The following is a 12,212-nucleotide window of genomic DNA, read 5'->3' on the forward strand; positions in this document are numbered from 1 at the left end:
ATCTATGGAGCGAAGGAATAGGTGATGTTTCGGGTCGAGACTCTTCTTCAGACTGATGTGGGGGGGGGGGGGGGGGGGGGGCAAGAAGAAAGGAAGAGGCGGAGACAGTGGGCTGTGGGAGAGCTGGGAAGGGGAGGGGAAGGAAGGAGAAAGCAAGGACTACCTGAAATTGGAGAAGTCAATGTTCATACGGCTGGGGTGTAAACTACCCAAGCGAAATATGAGAAGCTGCTCCTCCAATTTGCGGTGGGACTCACTCTGGCCATGGAGGAGGCCCAGGACAGAAAGGTCGGATACGGAATGGGATGGGGAGTTGAAGTGCTGAGCCACCGGGGGATCGGGTTCGTTAATGCGAACTGTGCAGTGGTGTTGGGAAAAGCGATCGCCAAGCCTGCGCTTGGTCTCACCGATGTAGAGCAGTTGACACCTAGAGCAGCGGATGCACTAGATGAGGTTGGAGGAGGAGCTGCCTCACCTGGAAAGACTGAGTGGGTCCTTGGATGGAGTCGAGGGGGGAGGTAAAGCGACAAGTGTAGCATTTCCTGCGGTTGCAAGGGAGAGTACCAGGGGAGGGGGTGGTTTGGGTGATGGGACGAATTGACCAGGGAGTTGTGGAGGGTGGTCTCTGCGGAAAGCCGAAAGGGGAGGAGATGGGAAGATGTGGCCAGTGGTGGGATCCCGTTGGCGGATTATCTGTTGTATGTGGCGGCTGGTTGGGTGGAAGCTGAGGACAAGGGGGACTCTGTCCTTGTTACAAGTGTTTGTATGGGGAGTGAGAGCAGAGCTACGGGATATAGAAGAGACCCTGGTGAGAGCCTCATCTATAGTCAAAGAGGGGAACCCTAAGGAATGAGGACATCTACGATGCCCTGGTTTGGCCTACTCCTAATTCCTCCGTCTTCTTAAACGTCATAATTTAGTCAAGTCAAGTTAAGTCAAGTCAAGTCAAGTTTATTTGTCACATACACATACGAGATGTGCAGTGAAATGAAAGTGGCAATGCTCGCGGACTTTTGTGCAAAAGACAAACAACCAAACAATCAAACAAACTATAAACACAATCATAACACACATATTCTTTTACATAATAAATAATGGAAGGAAAAACATTGAGTAGAGTTAGACCCTGGTGAGATATTTAGATAGCTTTTTGAAGAAATTGTCCAATTAATTACAGTTCCTGCCCTTTTCCTTCTCAAGATCCAATTAGCTCCATATCTTCTCCTCCTCTACCTCAAGACATCTAATTAATTCCATATCCTACTCTTTTCCCCACGGATTTCCAATTGTTTCACGTACGCCTCCATTCCCCGCAGGTTGCAGTTCACAGCTCCTGAGCTCGGTTCTACTATCCTATTGTTCCTTTACGAGATCATACTACTATATGATACAATACGATACAATAGAACTTCATGCATCCACAGAGGGGAAGTTGGTCTGCCGACAGTCACAATACACAACAAGGTACACAAAAACATGAAATTAAACTTAAATTAAATGTGAAAACAAAAAGAAAACGTCAAGCTGCCGTGTGCCCAGCGCCTTTCCCCTGTCCTTCCCCCCCTCCTGCACTCTCTTCTTAAAATATGTTAATGCCTCTGATGCATATGGGTCGTAAAATCTAGGACTACAGACACAAGCCGTTTGCCCCAGCTCATCCATGCCGACCAAGATGCCAAGATGCCAGTTTTGGTCTCCTAATTTGAGGAAGGACATCCTTGTGATTGAGGCAGTGCAGCGTAGGTTCACGAGATTGATCCCTGGGATGGCGGGACTGTCATATGAGGAAAGATTGAAAAGGCTAGGCTTGTATTCACTGGAGTTTAGAAGGATGAGGGGGGATCTTATAGAAACATATAAAATTATAAAAGGACTGGTCAAGCTAGATGCAGGAAAAATGTTCCCAATGTTGGGCGAGCCCAGAACCAGGGGCCACAGTCTTAGAATAAAGGGGAGGTCATTTAAGACTGAGGTGAGAAAAAACTTTTTCACCCAGAGAGTTGTGAATTTATGGAATTCCCTGCCACAGAGGGCAGTGGAGGCCAAATCACTGGATGGATTTAAGAGAGAGTTAGATAGAGCTCTAGGAGCTAGTGGAGTCAAGGGATATGGGGAGAAGGCAGGCACGGGTTATTGATAGAGGACGATCAGCCATGGTCACAATGAATGGCGGTGCTGGCTCGATGGGCCGAATGGCCTCCTCCTGCACCTATTTTCTATGTAATTGTCATATGTACCAACAATGGAACAATGACATTCTTACTTGCAGCAGCATTACAGGCCTGTAATGCAATACACACAGATAATATATATTTTTTAAAGTCGATAAATTAATAACCACAATACTAGTGCAAAAGCCATAGTCTGTCCATAGAGGTTCACAATTGATGTTAGTGTTGTGTAGTGTTCATGAGCCTAATGCTTGGTGGGAGGAAGCTATCCTAGAAGCAGGTGGTCACGGTTTTCAGGCTTTTTGATGATGCTGCCTGCCTTGTTGAGGCAGCGCTTCCCATAGAAACCAGTGGTTGATGGTCCGTTTTGATTGTCACAGCTTTACCAAGGATATAGTCATTGAACTTCACACATGCGGATACCACTACTAGTAGCTCCTTCTCCATCTGCGCGTACCGCGTCTCTGTGTCCGTCGTGGTTCGTGAGGCATAAGTAATCGGCTGGTCTTCTTGGGAGGCGTTGCAGGTCAGCGTGACTGGCTGATTAACATCGAAGTACGCCAGAGTGGGTGCGCATGACATCTGTTTTAAAGTGTTGAAAGTTTGCTGCTGCTGCTCGTGCCACATCCAAACTGGCGTAGCGGGGCTGAGAGCTCGCTGAAGTGTGGAATAAACTTGCCCAGGTAGTTCACCATGCCTAAAAATCTTTGCAGACTGGCAACATCGGTCGGTGCTGCCATTTCACTGATGGCTGCTGTCTTTGCTGGATCGGCTTTGAGGCCGTTGCTGGTGAAAGTATGACCAACATAGTTAACTTGGTTGACTCAAAACCTGCATTTACTGGGGTTGAGTTGTTAAGTGCACCTCCCTGGCACGGTCGAGCACCTTTTTCAAATTGTCATCTCGCTCCTGCAGGTCTTTACTCGCTACGATTTGGGACGACAGATGGCACAATGGGCTAAGTGTTCGGCTGGCGACCGGAAGGTGGCCGGTTCGAATCCCGCTTGGAGTGCATACTGTCGTTGTGTCCTTGGGCAAGACACTTCACCCACCTTTTCCTGTGTGTGAGTGATTGGTGGTGGTCGGAGGGGCCGTAGGCGCAGAATGGCAGCCACGCTTCCGTCAGTCTGCCCCAGGGCAGCTGTGGCTACAGAAGTAGCTTACCACCACCGAGTGTGACTGAGGAGTGATGTAAAGCGCCTTGAGTATTAGAAAGGCGCTATATAAATCCCATCCATTATTATTATTATAGATGCCTTCAGTGATGGGGAGGTCAGTACCTGTGATGGGTCGGGCAATGTCTACCCATCAAAGCTAGTCCCATATGTCTGCACCTGGCTCTTTAAAATTTTCCTATCCATACACCTGACCAAATGTCTATGAGTAAACTTCATTGTACTCTCCATATAAGCAAAAGAAACCATGGAACTATTTCCAAGGAACAATCTCCCTTTGTATTGGCTAGTACTTATTCATCAGCTATGTCACTAAATAATAATAGAGTCAGAGTCATCGAGTGATACAGAGTGTAAACAGGTCCTTCGGCCCAACATGCCCACACCCTCCCCCAGCTACACAAGTCCTACCTGCCAGCATTTGGTCCATATCCTTCCAAACCTGTCCTATCCATGTACCTGTCTAACTGCTTCTTAAATGTTATGATAGTCCCAACCTCAACTACCTCCTCTGGCAGCTTGTTCCATACATCCACTACACTTTGTGTGGAAAATGTTACCCCTCAGATTCCTATTAAACCTGTTCCCCTTCACCTTAATTGTCCTCTAGTCCCCGATCCACTTCCTCTGGGCAAGAAACTCTGTGCATCTAGTTATAGTCACTATAATTTTGCTATTAGATGCAGCCTATGTGCAGACATTGACAGCTACAATATATTTGAGATTTCAAGGTCAGTTTACTGTCACATGTACCAATTAAGGTACAGTGAAATCTGAGTTACCATACAGCCATATTAAGTGAAAAGCAACAAGACACACAACCACATAAAAGTTAACATAAACATCCACCACAGTGGATTCCACATTCCTCACTGTGATGGAAGGCAATAAAGTTAAATCTCCTTTCTCTTTGTTCTCCCTGGGTCGTGGCAGTCAAACCATCTGCAGTCGGGGCGATCAAAGCCCCCATTGGGGTGATCGAAACTCCCCCGTCGGGGCGGTTGAAATTCTCTCCACGGCATGGAGCTCCTGAGTCGGCTTCTTTTTACCAGAGACCGCGGGCTTCACGATGTTAAAGTCCACAGGCTCCGCGGTTGGAGCTTCGGCCGCCAACTCCACGGGAAAAAAAATTGCATCTCCGTCGAAGTAAGAGATTGAAAAAAAGTTTCCCCCAACACCCCCCCCCCCCCCCCCACATAAAACAAACCAAGGGACACTAAAACATTACTTTTGGCACATACTAAAAATAACAAAAAAGAAGAAAGGACAGACAGACTGTTGGCGAGATTTATTCAAGAGAGAATTAGATATAGCTCTTAGGTCTAATGGAATCAAAGGACATGAGGAGAAAACAGGAACGGGGTAGTGATTTTGGATGATCAGCCATGATCTAGCAATGTTACAAAATTTTGAGATTTTAAAAATCAGGTCTGCAATTTATCCCATCAGATAAAGCATAAAAAGAAGTTTAATTTGACCCCTAATTCACTTTCATATCTTTAGTATTAAAAAAAGTTATGGCCATTTTCATACTCTGAAATTAGCTACTTGTTCTCTATTGCTTTTCTATTGACTTAACTCAAAAGCTGTGATCGAGGACAGTCAAAAGCCCATAACCTTCTTAAAAATTAAGAGAACTGAATGAAATTTTCAGTTATTATAGATTGAAGCATTCTGAAACAAAAATGAAACAATCTTACTTGGATGACCTGAAATTAAAGCATATAATTAGTTAGTTACCTAATTGTAGCAAATTACAAAATTCAATTACTAGATCTAAACATCTATCTATTTCTTAAGAAAAGGTTAACATTTTTAAATAGCCTAAGTGTCCAAATAACATTCACACAAGAATTCACAATATAACATGATTTTTTTAATCTCATTGTCATGAATTTATAGGCCAAATGTAAGGAATTTAATGTTTAATTCCCGTAAATGAATGGGCATTTAAATCATCTTGCGAGTGGGTTTTTGTGGAACGCAATCGATTGGAACATTGCGGTTGCGGTGAATTTGAACCCCATATCGGCAGGAAAAACACTGCTGGTTCGTATGGGGCCAAAATCACATTTTCGGCAAGGATATTTTGATTAAAGTCATCCCAAGAAGCAAGTTTAAATGTAAATTACACGACTTACCTTATGTTTTGTCCCCTATTTGAGATCCGTCACGTTGTAGGCGTTGACGGCATTAGAAGTAGCTTTTTATTTTAATCCAGCGATTAAATTGTCCTGCGATTTAAAAAAAAAACCATAACGAGAACGGAAGTCCTGTCGATTGTTCCGCAGCAGCTGGCAGCCCGAGGAAGTTTGCCTCCGACAGGCAGGAGAAAACAACATTTTAATCCCCCCCCCCCCCTCAAAGGCGCCAAAGTTGCGCACACGGCCAGTGGCAGAACTGTAGCGCCGCTGAAGGTAAGTTTTGTAACATCGCTACATGATCATGTTGAATGGCGGTGCTGACTTGAAGGGCCGAATGGCCTATTCCTGCACCTATTTTTGTATGTTTCTATGTTACATTACAATGGTGAGTACATTTAAAAAATATTTCATTATCCAGGTCATTTTCTTACACAGTTGTGCCATTTTAAAAAACACGAGCATTTCGCACTCTGTCTACTCTGTGATGTAAGAAGCGCAGCTTCATCTAGAAAATACTGGAAAAATTCAGCAGGTCAGGCAGAATTAGATAAAGGAACTGCGAACATTTCAGGTCAATTGGGCTCTTATCTAATAGCAATGAAACAAGTTAGTTTCAGGTTGTAAAGAGGGTGGGGAGGGACAAAAGGAATATCTCTGAAAGGGTGAGGCTATGGTTTCTATGGTGATACGCTGTTTACCAAATCATCTGTTTGATAGATTTGTGGGTAATTAGAGATAAAAACACATTAAAGCAGTGAATTGCACGTCAGAGCTGCTTCAGAGAACTGAAACCAAAAGGAGAATGTTTGAATGTCCAAAAGAACAGGCAGCGGCTGTGAAGGGAAAATAAATTGAGCTGTAAATGGGTAACAACAGCAGAACTGGGCCGTTCTGATACCCACTGAGAAAGCAAGGTATCTGAACATGTTGAATTCAATATGGAGTTCCAAAGACTGCAATGTACCCAGACAGAAGATGAAGGGCTGTCTGATAGATTCATTGGAAATAGTTCCATGGTTTCTTTTTCCCATGTGGAAAGTACAATGAAGAGTGGGAATGAAGTGGAGAATTACAGCAGGAACTCGGATTTCTTCTCCTCGCTCTCTGACACTTAACTTGGTGAAGGAGCTTCAATCTGAAATGGTGCCTCTTTTTCTCTTTGCACAGATGCTGTCTGATCTGCCTACCTGTTTCCAGCATTTTTTACATCCATTTTAGATTTCCACCATCTTTAGTTTGACGTTCAGCTTCAAATAAGGATGTATCTCCTTGAGCAACTTGTTCTCTCATTTGGGATGCCAATTTGTTTGTTTCTACACCTTGACTGCTTTGAGTATTAATTATTACAGTTTACTAGTAAAAAACAATATATTGGTATTTACTACCCATTCTTTGGAGGCACAAGGTACTGCAGATGCTGGAATCTTGAGCAAAACACATGTGTTGGAGGAACTCAGTGGGTCAGGCAGGATGTGTGGAGGGAATGGACGGACCACAATTCTGGAGTCTGAAGAAGCGTCCCGACCTGAAACGTTGCCTATCTTTTCCCTCCAGAGATAACGCTGAGTTCCTCCAACATGTTGTGTTTTTACTGTCCAATCTTTGTCGTGTTCCTCACACTCACAAAGATGAGGAAATTCTCTCCTAATTGACGGACGTCCATGCGTCAGCTGTTGCAGGATTCCTGAAAAATCTTAAATACATTTGGGAGGGAGGCTGGGAAGCTGTCGACCATTTCAAATGACTACACTGCATCCAGCAACTGCAGGGTCCCAGCCCACATTTCAATGCATTCTACATTGCCACCAGCTTCACAGTAAAAAGCCCCCATTCCATGCAGGAACAAACTAGCAACTTGTAATTGCTTAATATATCATATATCCCCACATGGATCTCTCAAGGGTGTTCAATTGTCATATGATTGGGAAGGGAACAGTGAAATTGTTGCACCTAGGAATGAACTGCAGATGCTGGTTTAAACTGAAGTTCGACACAGAAAGTTGGAGCAACTCAGCGGGTCAGACAGCATCAGCATGTGTCAGAGGTTATGGGGAGAAGGCAGGAGAATGGGGTTAGGAGGGAGGGAGGGAGAGATAAATCAGTCATGATTAAATGGCGGAGTAGACTTGATGGGCCAAATGGTGTAATTCCATTCCTATTCCTTATGACCGCTGGAGAAAAGGAATAGGTGATGTTTTGGGTTGAGACCCTTCTTCCTGCAGCTTTACATGTTCATGTACAAAAGGAATGACTGGACTATTCAAACATCCGGCTGTTCTACCTTTTTTCAGATCACAGCTGATCTCTTTGCTTAACATCTCCAAGTACCTTGTAACAAATGCATACATGTTCACACATTTGTATGAATACACCGCTACTCGCATATATATATATATAAATATAAATATATAAAACATTAAAATATATATACAATATATAAGATTTATAGGCAGTGTGGATATTATGTGTACTGTGTTATTTTATATATGTACACTCAGACATGCTTTAAAGGGCTTGGATGGACATCATTGGAATGCTTTATGCATTGTTTACTGAGGCTTTATATATTGACAATTTAATCATGGTGTAGGGATGATTTTCTTTGCGTGCTGTAAATAGTAAGATCTTTATTGCTTAATGATTTTTTTCCCTCTGAGACTTATAATGCAATCCTAATGCAGCCGTCTCTACTCAACCACGCGTGTTCGTGAAGACTATCAACGTGTTCATGAAGACTGATAAACTCACTCACCTGAGAGGCAAGATGCCGCAGAGTGGCATAGACCACCAACGATTTGGGAGAAGGGACAAGGAGAAATGTAAACCTTCACACAGAGCAAAGACATTTATTTTTATTCCTTTACTAAATTCAGAAATGCCAATCTTTAAAAAGAAAGATGAAGACCTGGTAACTCTGTAAAACTCATTGTGTGAGATTTAAGATATTATAGGGCACTAAAGCAAAATTGTGTCAGTTCTAACATTGTATAAAATGACAGTCCACGGCAGTACTCAGAGGAAGTAATGGAGGCAGGTACAATATTTAAAAGACTTTTGGACAAGTATACTCAGATGGGAAAGGTCTAGAAGGATATGGGCCAAACATGGGAACATGGGACTAGCATCGACGGCATCTTGGTCAGCATGGATGAGTTTGGCTGATGGGCCTGCTTCTGTGCTGTGTGACTCCGTGACGCCCGGAATGCTGCCTTTTCAATGAGATAGCAAGGTTGTCCGAAGGGCCTGTTTCCATTCCAACTCTCTTTGACATCAATCTGAGCTGCATGTGTAAAAAGATTGTGGCAGCGTAAGCTCTCTTAAAGCTCAATATAATAGTGGTCAAGATAATGTGTTTTTGTGATGTTGACAAAGGAATGAATGTTCAGATATAACTCTCTTGTTCTCATATCAGTATCATGGGATTGCTTATACCCACCTCTGTGGGCAGATGGGAGTCTTAGGGTAATGGTTTAGCGAAAAGACAGTTTCACCAACTGTCGTTCCAGGTGCGACAAAGGTTCACCTGTATCTCCTCCAACCTCATCTACTGCATCCGCTGCTCTAGATGTCAGCTGATTTACATCGGGGAGACTAAGCAGAGGTTGGGCGATCGTTTCGCCGAACACCTCCGCTCAGTCCGCAATAACCTACCTGAACTCCCGGTGGCTCAGCACTTCAACTCCCCCTCCCATTCCCAATCCGACCTCTCTGTCCTGGGTCTCCTCCATTGCCAGAGTGAGCAACACCGGAAATTGGAGGAACAGCACTTCATATTCCGCCTGGGTTGCTTGCGTCCGGATGACATGAACGTTGAATTCTCCCAGTTTAGCTAGCCCTTGCTGTCTCCTCCCCTTCCTTAACCCTCGAGCTGTCTCCTCCCATCCCCCCGCCCTCGGGCTCCTCCTCCTCCCTTTTTCCTTCCTTCTCCCCCCCACCCCCCATCAGTCTGAAGAAGGGTTTCGGCCCGAAACGTCGCCTATTTCCTTCGCTCCATAGATGCTGCTGCACCCGCTGAGTTTCTCCAGCATTTTTGTGTACCTTCGTTTCTCCAACAGTGCTGCTCCCCTATAGTACTGAGGTGCTAATATTTCCATCAATCATGTTTCCTGCTCATTCACGACCACTGCCATGAACAGAGCACTCGCATTGAATTGATTTGAAACAGTGTCCCAAAAGTAAGACTCAACCAGGGGTGTATAAATGATGTATATACCAATGAAAAACAACTAATTTCCCGACCACACAATAGCTTTATTCGTTTGCTCCTTTTTTATAGTTCTCCATGTAATTTATAAGCTTGTAGTACAGCCATTTGGGCTAAGATATTTTCCTTGTCCAAGCCAACTTCTAATCTCCATTATTCTAAACTGTGATGCACAGACTTAACTGATCCAGCCTATCACATTCAACGTGTTTGGAAAGGGATAGGAGATTTGGAGAGAGTAAATCAGGAACTGATAACAGCCCTTTGCTCTACAGCAGGATCGGGCAAATTGCTGAAACCCTACACTCGGGTAAATATTTTTTTAATCAGCCCACCTTTTAAGTGGTGACTTACTTTACAAATCGACCAAGTTCAAGTTCAAGTTCAAGTGAGTTTATTGTCATGTGTCCCTGTATAGGACAATGAAATTCTTGCTTTGCTTAAGCACACAGAAAATAGTAGGCATTTACTACAAAACAGATAAATGTGTCCATATACCATGATATAAATATATACACACATGAATAAATAAACTGATAGTGCAAATAACAGAAAGTGGTTGGTAATAATCAGAGTTTTGTCCGAGCCAGGTTTAATAGCCTGATGGCTGAGGGGAAGTGACTATTCCTGAACCTGGTTGTTGCAGTCTTCAGGCTCCTGTACCTTCTACCTGAAGGTAGCAGGGAGATGAGTGTGTGGCCAGGATGGTGTGGGTCTTTGATGATACTGCCAGCCTTTTTGAGGCAGCGACTGCGATAAATCCCCTCGATGGAAGGAAGGTTTAAAAACGAGGGTGTCTAGCCCCCCAGTGTGTAGTCCTAACGTCAGATGCAAGAACTGGGCACTGCTTGATTTTGGAATGGCAGTGAAATGCATGCAAATGCCAAATTGTCACCTAGCGCCCATGTCAAATCTAGACATGGCATCCCTAGATTCCTCAACCCAAGAGGATGGTTGACAGTATTCAGTGTTCTAGGCATTTGAATTCAACACACCATTGAGTAAATAGACACAAAATGCTGGAGTAACTCAGCGGGACAGGCAGCATCTCTGGATGGAAGGAATGGGTGACGTTTCGGGTTGAGACTCTTTTTCACCCATTACTTCTATCCAGAGATGCTGCCTGTCCCGCTGAGTTACTCCAGCATTTTGTGTCTATCTTCGATTTAAACCAACATCTGCAGTTCCTGCCTACACACCAGTGAGTAGGGTTCAGAGTGCGGATGCCACTTCACTGGACTTGGTGGCAGGGTTTATATTGACATACACTTGTAACTCTACCCTATCTTACAACCCAGCGATGTGAACATTGAAATATTAGGTAACACTCCCATTCCATCCCCTTTTTACCCTCACCTCTCTACCCTGTCCCCCAAGTGGGCACACACCCATTGCTCCCACTATCCCGTCCCCCTATCCATTCCCCCCAAAACCATTCCACCTATATCCCTTCCTCTGACTTCTCCTTACCTTACACCATTTTGTCTGCTTTTTATTTCTAGCCTTTGCCCACCATCAATCACCCCCCCCCCCCTCCCCCTCCCCCACTCACCTGTATCCATCTATCACTTACCAGGCTTTGTCCCACCCCCACCTCTCATTACCAGTTTTCTCCCACCTACTCCTTCAATCTGAAGAAGGGTCCCAACCCGAAAGGTTGCCTGTCCATGTTCTCCAGAGAAGATGCCTGACCCACTGAGTTACTCCAGCACTGTTTTTTGTTAAATAACTTTGTCAATATGAGCTACTTGTGGACCACTAGTACCCTTCTACCTGCTCCCAATGCGTGTCTGTATGCAAAAGTCCTTCCCTTAAGCAAAATAATCTGTGATGGAACTGAATGCAGTTAGGGGACAAATTTAAAGAGAGACAAATCATGCAGTGCTTTAAGCTTTGTTGCCGTGGCAACGGTATTGGCAACAGCTGTAATGGAAAACTCTGAGTCGCTCAACCAGTCCATCAGGGAGGGTTTAGACATGACATTTCAGCTAAAGACCAGTGATATGTTTTGCAGAGCTACTTCAGTTAAAACTATCTGAATTACTTTATAGTAAAGAACACGGATATCACGAGGGAGTATATTGTTCTTGCATTGGGCCAGTATGAACTCAGTGGGCTGAAGGGCTTCCTTTGCTATGATTGTTTTTGTTTCTGGGTAAGATGGTAGGTCACTGGATAGATAGACAGATGTGTAGGTCATTGATGTTTCGGGTTTCTGATGCATTTGACACTGTAACCAATGTTTTGGTCATACCAATGGGTGGGTAGGTTAATGGGCTGCAGTATATTGCCCCCAGGAATAGAGGTGAGTGATAAAATCTGGGAATTGATTGATTGATTGATTGATTGATTGATTACTTTATTATCACATGTGGCATGTCACCGTGAAATTCTTTGTTTTGCATACCATACACAATATGTATGTACATATGTAAAGAGTCGCCACGTATAGGGCGACAACAAAGTTACAAAGTATTCATTATAGTCCCCAAAGGTCCCTGTTTGTTCCCGGCACCTC

Source organism: Amblyraja radiata, chromosome 8 (assembly GCF_010909765.2).
Source record: "Amblyraja radiata isolate CabotCenter1 chromosome 8, sAmbRad1.1.pri, whole genome shotgun sequence".
In the NCBI taxonomy this organism is placed as follows: domain Eukaryota; kingdom Metazoa; phylum Chordata; class Chondrichthyes; order Rajiformes; family Rajidae; genus Amblyraja; species Amblyraja radiata.